We start from the raw sequence: 11,862 nt of genomic DNA on the forward strand, positions 1-11,862 counted from the left end.
TGTTATTATTGCTTCCCTAATCTTCAGCTTTCCCAGCTAGTCCTGCTGCCCTGTACACCAGAAGCAAAGGTGTAAACCATCCCCTCTGCTGCCCCATTCAGGAGGTGTGACTTTCCAAGCCAAGGAGAGAACCATTGAAATTGCAGGTGGTCACCAAATGAAATTCATGGGCAGCAGGTTTAAAACAAACAAAAGGAAGTATTTCTTCACACAACGCACAGTCAACCTGTGGAACTCCTTGCCAGAAGATGTTGTGGAGTTCCACAGGTTGACTGTGCATTAGGTGAAGAAATACTTCCTGTTGTTTGTTATAAACGTGCCGCCCATGAATTTCATTTGTGACCCCTAGTTCTTGTGTTATGAGAAGGAGTAAATAACACTTCCTTATTTACTTTCTCCACACCAGTCATGACATGTATAGACCTCAATCATATCCCCCCTTAGTCTTCTCTTTTCCAAGCTGAAGAGTCCCAGTCTTATTAATCACTCCTCATACGGAAGCCGTTCCATCCCCCTAATCATTTTTGTTGCCCTTTTCTGATCAATTCCACTAGATCTTTTTTGAAATGGGGTGGCCACATCTGCACACAGTATTCAAGATGTGGGCGTACCGTGGATTTATACAGAGGCAATATGATATTTTCTGTCTTATTATCTATCCCTTTTTTATGTTCTTATAAAAGGGACAGCTCTCTATGAACTCCTGAAAAAATAGCATAGCCCAACTGAGCATGCTCAGAAGCTATTCTAGCTGAGCATGCTCAGAAGTGATCTTTCAATTACTCAGTTTTTATCGAAAACGTTTCTCTCATCCCAAGCCCAGCAAAGGGCCATCTCCTCAGTAAGGACAGTTTCAATGCAGAATTTGGAGAGGGGCTCGTCTAATGCTAATTTTTAGACCCTGAGAAGAACATTGAGTCTGAAAATGCCCTAAGAGTAATTTTCCTCCCACAGTGCAATAACTCAAAAATAGCTGAAAGGATTTTTGTCAAACTGTAGGGGGAAAAAATCATTTCTTCTTGTCTGAGACAAAGTGTGGAAAGTTTTATCTCTAACAGAATTTTTTTCACAGACTTATGACCATGTGAAACTAAGAGGTTAGAATGAAAAGCCCAATGTAAGGGTAACTATAACTTTTGCTATTGTGAAAGCTGTAATATATGAAGCACAATAAATCTATGGGAAATATATTCTTTTCCATGAAGGGAATTGTCAGAGCCCAGTGTCTAAGTACCAAGATTGATGATAGGGGAACTGTTTTTCCAGTTGACATTTATTTTGCAGAGATATTAATGAGAAAACTGTTTCTTTTCCTTGAGTTCAATTTTAGGGCATTTCTCGACTCTGTTATCAACCAAACCAGCCCATCTGAACGCATTTGACGTGTGAACTTGAGACAAGGACTACCAAGCCTTGGAAAGAATGTTTAAAGGGCTGTGTTAAGCCCGGATTTTGACCTATTTTTAAAGTTCTATAATCGGCTGAAAAGCAAAAAAAAAAAAAATGCAAAAAAAAAAATCTGAAAACCCACCTATGTAACAAAACTAAAGCTATTATTTATATAGGACCTACAATATTGCGTGGTTCTCTGGGCAGTCTTTTCATCTAGCCAGCAGAAAGAGGGCATCGTTGCTAAGAGATATCATATGAGAAAGGAAGTAAATGAAGCTGCTGTTGATGGGTGCATGGCAAGGCACACAACGATGAATGTAACACGGTGTAATTATTATAGCTGGTCTGTGCTGGAGTGCATCAAACCCCTAAGGTACCAATGACCTGCCATCTGTGCCATGACTCAGAGGCAAACTTTGCAGGCATTTCAGCCGGTAAGCCTAGAAGTCGCTAGCCCCGGTGGGTCCTAGCCATGTGGCTAAGGGAAAGTGTATTTTACTAGGGCTGGCAGGAAAGGGGAAGGTTGCCGATACCCTAGGTACCGAGGCTTGAATAGTTACAGCTCAATGGGAGCAACAGCAGTTCTTATTTGGGTCCCTTGGGCAGCCCATTTGAGCGTTCTGGCTCTTCGAGCTTCGTGCCTGGGCTGCCCACTCCAGTCCGGGCGCTATTCTAGCAAATAGGTGCTTGCAGGCTCCCAGGCAGGCTCACTTAGTGGTGTGTCTCATCGGGATCCCTCTGTTCTGGCTCCCTGCCCAGCTGCTGCTGCTGCCCCCTACACCCCACACAGACCTGCACCCAGCTATGATGTGCGGCCATCACAGCCTTCCGCCCGGGACTCTGCATCCAGTTCCTGGGGGTTCCTCTCTGTGTCCAGCTTCTCTGCTGCTCCTGGCTGGCCAGGCAGCTGCTGCTTCCCCTAGGTGCCCTGTCAGTTCCTCCGACCCAGCCTGGAGAAAGGGAATGTCCCGTGGAGAGAGAGCTATGGGCACCTAGTCTCCTGCTTAGCGGGGTCATCACATGGGCTTCTTACCTTATAACAACAGCTAATTTTTGCCCTAACTAGACATCTGAACATCTCAACGCACAATTGGCCAGATGTATTCTGGGATATTTGGGAGGGATTGGGGGTGTTGTTTTGGGGCTTGTTTCTTTGTTGCCTTCCTTTGATGTATCGGAGACAGGCCACAGCTGGCGACGGGACCCAGCATGGACCAGTGCTCTGAGGTGGTTCAGAGAATCCTCTTAGATGCCTGGCTGGTGGGCCTTGCTCACGTGCTCGGGGTCAAACTACTTCACCAGATTTGGGGCGGGGAAGCAATGTTCTCCTAGGGACTTCGGAGGATTTATTGCCATTCTCTGCAGCATGGGGCATGGATCAGCTGCTGGGATCAGCTAATTAACCCCCTCCCATCATAAGGCCTTGGGCATTGGTGGTTTTATAAAGGGACCATATAGTGCAACAAAAATAAATCTACTCACAGGACTGCAGGCTGGGAACTTGCTGCTTCATTTAACTCCATCACAATCAGAGCAGGAGGAAAGTCCCACTGGAAATAAGGAGAGATGGAATGTGGCTCCCACCCATAATATGCCGAGTAACCCTATTAATAGGGTGACCATACGTGCCATTTTGGCTGAGAAAGTCCTTTTTTAAGCCCTGTCCTGGCTGTCCCGACTTTTTTTTGGCAAAAGCAGGGTGCGGAAGAACATGCAGGGGGCGGGGGGGGGGGAGTAGTGATACCAGCCCCGTGAAGGTAGGGCTCAAGTGAGCAGCGATGCCAGCCCCAGGGAAAGCTGGTCATCCCATCTAGTAGATGCATCGCTGCTTGCCCAAGCCCTGCCAGCCCCATGTCAGGGGAGCTCAGGCGCACGGCTCAGGCCAGCCCTGTGTGTGGGGAGGAGGAAGGCTTGGGCCAGCCCCATGCAGTGTCCCATTTTTCCTTTGGGAAATATGGTCACCCTACCTACTGGGAGTTAATCCATGACAGTCCATTATAGGGTTCTTACCTCTTTCTCTGAAGCAGCTTGCACTGGCCTCTATCAGAGATGGGATATTGGGCTGAGTGGAGCCCTTGTCTGATCCATTCTAGCTACTCCTGTGTTCCTACCATGGGCCCCCGGGTCCTTCTCATAGGACTGATTAAATCTTAGCTACTATACTCCCTGTGACTTCTTAAAGGCTGGTCTCTATAGAGCAGGGCTGAGGCAGTATGGGAAGGGTATTGCTGCTGTCTCTGTTGTGTCTGCTGCTCTCTGGATAAACAGAGGACTCTGGCCCCCCGAGATGCGGATATGGCCCTAAATTCACTTCGGAGGGGAAAGGAACATTGCAGCCTGCGTGTGAAGGGACTCAGCTTCCCTGACAGCACCTCTGCTCTGGGTTTTACAGCATGAAATTCGTGGCCCCATCTCCAGCAATTCAGCTGCGTTTTTCTTGGCACGCTCATTCCCACCAGGCATCATGCATGTGCTCCTTGTAGTGGAAACTAAAAAGGCCAAGAAGTGGCCCCTTGAAATTCAGCTCAGCCAGGCTGTTTTTGTTGCTGACAAGCACATCTATCTTTTTGTACCTCCCAGAATGTGAGTTTTGAGTGCCTGGCTTTGTGTGCACAGACCCTGCACCATTTGAATGTGGGAAGGGTTGCTGTGCAGCATGTATTTGGTTTGGAGACCTCCTTGTACAGGGATGAGGATGGCAGAGGAATCTGCATTTGAGTTATACTGGCATCTGGGTTATATTTGGGTACATTGGTACAAATCTGGAGTGACTCCACTTCCTGCAGGGGGGTTATACCAGGTTTACACTGGTGCGGCTGACATCGGCGTCTGGCCCTTGATTTCTCTTTTGATTCCTCCTCTCTCTCCTCTGCTATATTTTAGAATCTCGTCAGACAACCTGTGCTAATTGTGTCTGTGAGTGATGCTTACCCAACAACTGCCTCCTTGTCACCAGACGGTCCCATTTGTAGGGCCACTTTTTGGCATCCCAGCCCATTCAAGTGGCTCTGTGGGGGATGATCCAGTGGTAGAACAACCCTGCTGGTTAGCTGACCTCGCCCTTTCCCATTCCCCACCTTCCCCATGAGGCAATTCCCACCCACTCCCTTAACTCCCACTCAGGTCCATGCTGAGTATCTGCATCCAGTCCCCCAAACGACCCTTTCTTCATTGCACAGGAGCACATGCAAACGTTAAGCAAGGCAAGGACTAAGGCAGAGGCCATGGGACTTTGAGATCAGGGGACAGAAGGAGACAGAGAGGTTAATGGGGGAAGTTTGCAGGTGATACCAGCTAACCCTCTCCCACCCCCAGCCACCAAGACTACCCTCTCTAGTACGCAGCTCACGCCACCATTATCTGGGTGGTTAGCGGGTTCCATGCAGCGCCTCCAAACACACAGTGTCCTGCCCTGTTACAAAGTGCACAGGGACGCGTTTCCGTCAGAGGCAACAAATCAAAATGCAATCACTCAGGTCACAAATTTGCTCTTACCAAAGCAGGCCATAAATCACCTGGCAAGGATTGTTCACTGGCTTTGCTGCTGTATGGGATGAGGTCGTAAGAGGGTCTGAGATGGTGGGGAGTGGGTTAGAGGGAATTGGGGATCCCAGTGTTTTGACTGGCAGGGTGTAATGGGGATAGAGCAGCGCCACAGGGCTCCCTCCCTGGAGACAGTGTCTTTGCCCTCTTGGGGCTTCCTGGCTACAGCCCTCTGGCTGGGCCATTGCAGTTCAGTTCCTTCCCAGTGGCTAGTGGGGGCTGGGAGGGACTCAGGCCTGCCCACTACTCCCTGTCGGTAGCAGGTCAGTAGCAGCCATCTGCTGTATCCCTTTAAGTATGTTGCACCACTTCTCTAGTTTCCCGGGCCACTTCCCTGAGGCTTCGCGCCATCTACACCCTTTCTCCACGGCCTTTTCCTAACAGAGTCCCAGCAACCAGCTCAGGGCTCCGTCTGGCAGCACTGCTTGGTCCAGGGTTCTGTAGCTCCGTCAGCCATCCACACGCCATCCCCACTCCAACAGCTCCAGCAATGAACTGACCTGCTTCTGGCCCTGCAGCTCTTCTTATACTAGGCTGCTGGGCCCTGATTGGCTGTGTCCCACACAGCCACTCTAGGTAGCTTGGAGGACTATCTTCACTGCCCTTTTGGGGGGCGGGGTGTGGCAGGGCCATGAGGTCTCCAGCGGTGGGCATGAGCAGGTCTGGTGTACCCAGTCACAAATGGGAACACAACGGTGGAGGGCTGAGGACTGCTAATGGGGTGACTGTGATGGGACCACTGGGTGAGTTACACTACTCTCTCTTCTGGGCCATTGGTGGATCCCATTTGGAGAATGTCTGGAGGAAAACAAGGGACCCTCAAGAGGGAGAGGACTAGCTGGCCTGGCAGGACTTCCTGTGATTGTAGGATGGAGATAAGTACAGATTCACATGGCTTGTTCATGCCTGAGACTACCCAATGCACCCCAAACGGTATCAACATGAGATGCGCTACAGTGCTGAACTCCCGTGGGGCTGTGTTCCATGTGGCCTTGGCTAAGGAACATGGCTATGTTATGGGACAGAAAGGTACCCTGGGATCCATCTTCCCACATTGTCTACACATGCAAGCTCTGTTGTTTTTATCGGATGCCAATTACTATAGCACCTAGGTGCCAAATACAGTAAAAAGATACATATAGAAATGACACAAAATTGATTGTTCTATTGTTATCCTTGAGTCTGGTAATTTCTTTCTGTCTTTTCTCCAGAGGGTCTACTCGAAAAGCAAATCAGAGGGTTCAGACTGGCTGAGTAACCCAAAGAACGTACAGACCATGAGCTGGGCCCATCTATGGGATTCTCTGCCAGATGAAGGGGTTGGGGACCTTGAAAACTAGACCAGATAACCCCTGCCTGCAATGTTCTTGCAGGGAGCTTTGGGAAGATGAAGTGGATTATCGAATAGAGCTTTGCCATCTCTAACTTCCATGATTCATAGATTCCAAGGCCAGAAGGGACCATTGTGATCATCTAGTCCAGGGCTAGGCAACCTATGGCATAGGTGCCAAAGGCGGCACGCGAGCTGGTTTTCAGTGGCACTCACACTGCCTGGGTCCTGGCCACCAGTCCGGGGGGCTCTGCATTTTAATTTAATTTTAAATGAAGCTTCTTAAACATTTTAAAAGCCTTATTTACTTTACATACAACAATAGTTTAGTTATATATTATAGACTTATAGAAAGATCCCTTCTAAAAACATTAAAATGTATTACTAGCACACGAAACCTTAAATTAGAGTGAATAAATGAAAACTCGGCACACCACTTCTGAAAGGTCGCCGACCCCTGATCTAGTCTGACCTCCTGTAGAACACATGCCAGAGACTTGTCCCACAATAATTCCTGGAACAGAGCTTTGGGGAAACTATCCCATCTTGATTTAAAAATCGTCAGTGATGGAGAATCCACCACGACCCTTGGTAAATTGTTCCAATGGTAAATTACTCTCACTGTTAATAATTTATGCTGTATTTCCAGTCTGAACTGGTCTAACTTCCAGCCATTGGACAGGATCGTGTTAGATCTTTGTCTGCTAGACTGAAGAACTAATTATAAAATATCTGTTCCCCATGTCATTATTTATAGACTGTGATCAAGTCTCTTTGTTAAGCTAAATAGATTGAGTTCCTTGAGTCTAGCACTAGAAGGCAGGTGTTCTAATCCTTCAGTCATTCTCCAGGCTCTTCTCTGAACCCTCTCCAGTTTATCAACATCCTTCTTGATTTTGTGATCCAGGCACTCAGCTATGGCACTGAGTGTGGGGGGAGGTGAAGGCAGGTCAAAGGTCAGATTTGCATTTTGCTGAATAATTGACTTGTACAGCCCGGGCTGATTTTCTCCAGGCTGAGTAAACTGCCTTCAGGGCTAGATTATGCAGCTGCACAATGCAAAGCAGTTCTGCTTCTCTTGAGAATCTTGCCCACATTATGATCCATTTTAATAGCTGAAGCACTTGACAAATTTGACATGTGCTGGGATCATTCACCCACCACTGGATTATAGCCACCTCTGGGAGACAATGCAAAGCAGTTGTTTAACAGCACAGAGCAATACTTCACAATAGTTTAAAAGAGGCCATGAGGGAAGATGTGGTACCCAAGCAAATTTGCAGAAGGAATTTATTGAGTCAGGAGGTAATTATCCAATTGGAATTTTTTTGAGGATGCAAAGAGACCAAGCCAGCAACCCACACTCATGTGAGTTGTGCCTATTAATCCCAGCTGTCCTGTTGTCATTAGCAAGGCTATAGGCATGAGTGAAGGTAGTAGGATCTTTAGCTCTCTCCTACTCTTGGGGCTTGTCTACACTATGAAATTAGGTTGAATTTATTGACCTTTAGCCTCTGATTTTACAAAGTCAGTGCTGAATGTCCCCACTATGAACAGTCTGTCAGCGGAGCGCATTCCCCACTACCGTGGCTAGCATCAACTCACGGAGCGATGCACTGCAGGCAGCTTTCCCACAGTTCCTGCTCCTGATTGGAATTCTGGGTTAGGTGCCCAATGCCTGACGGGACAAAAACATTTTTTGCGATGTGGTTTGGGTACATATCGTCAGCTTCCCATGATGCACTTGGCTTCTCCCTCCCTCCCTCCCTGAAAGCAACGGCAAACAATCATTTTCATGCCTAAGCCTGGGTTACTTGTGCAGACACCATAGCACTGCAAGCATGGACCCTGCTCAGCTGTACACTATTGTTGTGAGTGTCACAAACACCTTACACATTGGCCTGAGGTATCTGCAGAGCATAGTCAGGATCCGCCGCATGGAAGAATATGGTGCCATACAAATAGCCATGCTGGAAGCCATGGAATGGAGCAATTCACACATACTGGCAGCAGCAGCCAGGCTTGTTGACACGGTGTAACGCCGCTTCTGGGCCATGGAAATAGCATAGACTGGTGGGACCGCATCGTGATGCAGGGATGGGATGAGGAGCAGTGGCTGCATAACTTTCGAATGCATAAGGCCACTTTCATGGAACTTTGCAGATTGCTTTCCCCAGCCCTGAAGTGCAGGACTACCAAGCTGAGACCTGCTCTGACAGTGGAGAAGCGAGTGGTGATAGCCGTGTGGAAGCTTGCAACGCCAGATTGCTACTGGTCAGTCGGGAATCAGTTTGGAGTGGGTAAATCTATCGTAGGGGCTGCTGTGAGCCAAGTCACCAGGGCAATCAAGTCATTTCTGCTAAGAAGGGGAGTGACTCTAGGAAACGTGCTGGACATAGTGGATGGCTTTGCCGCGATGGGGTTCCCTAACTGTGGTGGGGCGATAGACGGAATGCACATCCCTATCTTGGGACCGGACCACCTTGCTAAAGAGTAACATAAACTGGAATGGCTACTTCTCAACGGTGTTGCAAGTGCTAGTGGATTACAAAAAGAACAGGAGTCCTTGTGGCACCTTAGAGACTAACACATTTATTTCAGCATGAGCTTTCGTGGGCTACAGCCCACTTCTTCAGATGCATAGGATGGAACACACAGACAGGAGATATTTATACATACAGAGAACATGAAAAGGTGGGAGTAGCCATGCCAGCTGTAAGAGGCCAATCAACTGAGATGAGCTATCATCGGCAGGAGAAAAAAAACCTTTGAAGCGATAATCGAGATGACCCATAGAAGGTGTGAGGAGAACTTAACATGGAGAAATAGATTCAATTAGTATAATGACCCAGCCATTCCCAGTCTCTGTTTAAACCTAAGTGAATTGTATCTAATTTGCATATTAATTCGAGTTCAGCAGTCTCTCTTTGGAGTCTGTTTTTGAAGTTTTTTTGTTGCAAAACTGCCACCTTCAGGTCTGTCACTGAGTGGTTAGAGAGGTTGAAGTGTTCTCCCACTGGTTTTTGAATGTTATGATTCCTGATGGCAGATTTGTGTCCATTTATTTTTTGTGTAGAGACTGTTTGGTTTGGCCAATGTACATGGCAGAGGGGCATTGCTGGCACATGCTGGCATCTATCACATTGGTAGATGTGCAGGTGAACGAGCCCCTGATGGCGTGGCTGATGTGATTAGGTCCTATGATGATGTCACTTGAATAGAGATGTGGACAGAGCTGGCATCGGGCTTTGTTGCAAGGATAGGTTCCTGGGTTAGTGTTTATGTTGTATGGTGTGCGGCTGCTGGTGAGTATTTTTTTCAGGTTGGGAGGCTGTCTGTAAGCGAGGACTGGCCTGTCTCCCAAGATCTGTGAGAGTGAGGGATCATCTTTCAGGATAGGTTGTAGATCTTTGATGATCCGCTGGAGAGATTTTAGTTGAGGGCTGTAGGATACGGCTAGTGGTGTTCTGTTATTTTCTTTGTTGGGCCTGTCCTGTAGTAAGTGACTTCTGGGTACTCGTCTGGCTCTGTCAATCTGTTTTTTCACTTCAGCAGGTGGGTATTGTAGTTTTAAGAATGCTTGATAGAGATCTTGTAGGTGTTTGTCTCTGTCTGAGGTATTGGAGCAGATGTGGTTGTATCTTAGAGCTTGGCTGTAGACAATGGATCGTGTGGTGTGTCCTGGATGGAAGCTGGAGGCATGTAGGTAAGTATAGTGGTCAGTGGATTTCTGGTATAGGTATAGTGGATTACAGTGACCGTTTCACCAACATCAACGTGGGGTGGTTGGGAAAGGTGCATGCTACATGCATCTTTAGGAACTCTGGTCTCTTCAGAAAGCTGCAAGGAACTTTCTTCCCAGACTGGAAAATTACTGCCGGGGATGTTGAAATGCCAATAGTTATCCTTGGAGAGCCAGCGTATCCCTTGCTCCCGTGGCTCATGAAGCCATACACAGGCAGCCTGGACAATCGTAAGAAGCAGTTCAACTATAGGTTGAGCAAGTGCAGAATGGTGGTGGAATGTGCCTTTGGACGTTTGAAGGGGCGCTAGCGCAGTTTATTCACTAGGTTAGATTTCAGTGAAAGCAATAGTTCCATTGTTGTTGCGCTTGCTGTGTGCTTCATAATATCTGTGAAAGTAAGCGGGGAAAGTTTCTGGAGGGGTGAGGGGTTGAGGCAGACTGCCTGGCTGCCAATTATGAGCAGCAAGACACCAGGGAAATAAGGAGAGCACAGCGAGGCACACTGCGTCTCCGAGAGGCTTTGAAACCCAGTTTCATGAATGCTCCAACAGTGATGTGACAGTTCTGTGTGTTGTTCCTTACCAACCTACCCCCTTTTTGCACATGTGCTGCCCTGTAAACTAAGTCCCCACCAACCACAGTGTGCACAGTGAATAAAGAGCCTTTTGTCCTCAATTCATGCATTTTTATTATGCTAATAAACACTGAACAGAGACAGCCATGAATAGCAAGGTTATCAGGGTCTAAGGGCCTGATAACACAGTAAGGGAGGGGCGAGGACATGAAGCTTATTATAATTGCACTGTCTAGTAATCAAAGCTGTGGGAATGAGAGCTTTCTGCTCCATGAACCATTCCCTGGAGTTGAGTTCAAGCGATAACGGAGCTTTCCCCTCCACCCCCACATTCTAGGACGTCTGGGAGAGGAGCATATGGAACTTGGGGAGGAGGGCAGCTGGTTCATCACTGGGTGCAGCGGGACTCTAAGGTCTAGCTGCCTTTCCTGCACCTCAACCAGATGCCTCGCCATATCTCTTTGCTCCCCCATAAACCGCAACATCTCCTCTTGTGTGTTATGCTCTTGTTCCCTGCATGCTTTCCTGTCCTCTTGGTCAGTGCGCATGCTCTCTGAGAGTGTGAGCCTCCATGCATGCAGTGGGGCCCTGTCAGCCTGAGAGGAACACATTGAATCACAGAACACGTCTTTCCTTGTCCGCCTTTTTCCCCTTCTAATCTGGGACAGCCTTTGTGCTGGACTGGAGGAAGCAGCAAGAGACAATGTTGCAGCTGCAAGGAAAAACATACATTGTTGAAAGGAAAAGGTTAACTCGTGCAATGAATGAAACAATTCACAACACTAAATACATTCCCTGAGGTACATGGTCACATTTTGTTTTTTAAAAGAAGCGCTTGCCACTAAGATACAACACATGGCATAGCGCTGGGCAGCAAATTTCAGTTTGCTGGCAGGCCTGGTAAGCACACACAAAAGGAGAGGAGGTGTCAGGGGACACCCGGGGACCTTTTTTGGTGTGGAAACTCTTGGCACATAAACAGGCTTTTCTGGGGAGCACCCTTTGCGTGGCTGGACTGGCCGCCACTGTATCCAATTGTTTACCTCACATTAAACATTACCCACAACTGCATTTAACCCCTGTGATGTTATTACAAGTGTGCACTCACCAGAGGTGCCTTCCCCACCATCACGGTTCTGCATCGGTGAGTCTTGGGATTGACTCCAGAGTTAGGAAACAGCCCTGGCTGTCCGGGAGAATGGATCCTCCACTTGCCTGCTGTGAATTCTCCTCTTCCTCATCAACAATGTCCTCCTCATTGTTGCCCGTGGTCACCTG

General features: G+C 48.0%; 1 long non-coding RNA gene across 1 annotated transcript; it reads left to right on the forward strand.

Annotated features, from left to right (window-relative positions):
* The first annotated feature begins 4,856 nt into the window (after positions 1-4,856).
* Positions 4,857-8,730, forward strand: LOC115654087. Its single transcript, XR_004001086.1, has 3 exons — positions 4,857-4,868; positions 5,882-5,891; positions 8,630-8,730. It is a non-coding gene; the product is annotated as an uncharacterized LOC115654087 (long non-coding RNA).
* The last annotated feature ends 3,132 nt before the right edge of the window (positions 8,731-11,862 follow it).

This window comes from Gopherus evgoodei, chromosome 6 (assembly GCF_007399415.2).
Source record: "Gopherus evgoodei ecotype Sinaloan lineage chromosome 6, rGopEvg1_v1.p, whole genome shotgun sequence".
In the NCBI taxonomy this organism is placed as follows: domain Eukaryota; kingdom Metazoa; phylum Chordata; order Testudines; family Testudinidae; genus Gopherus; species Gopherus evgoodei.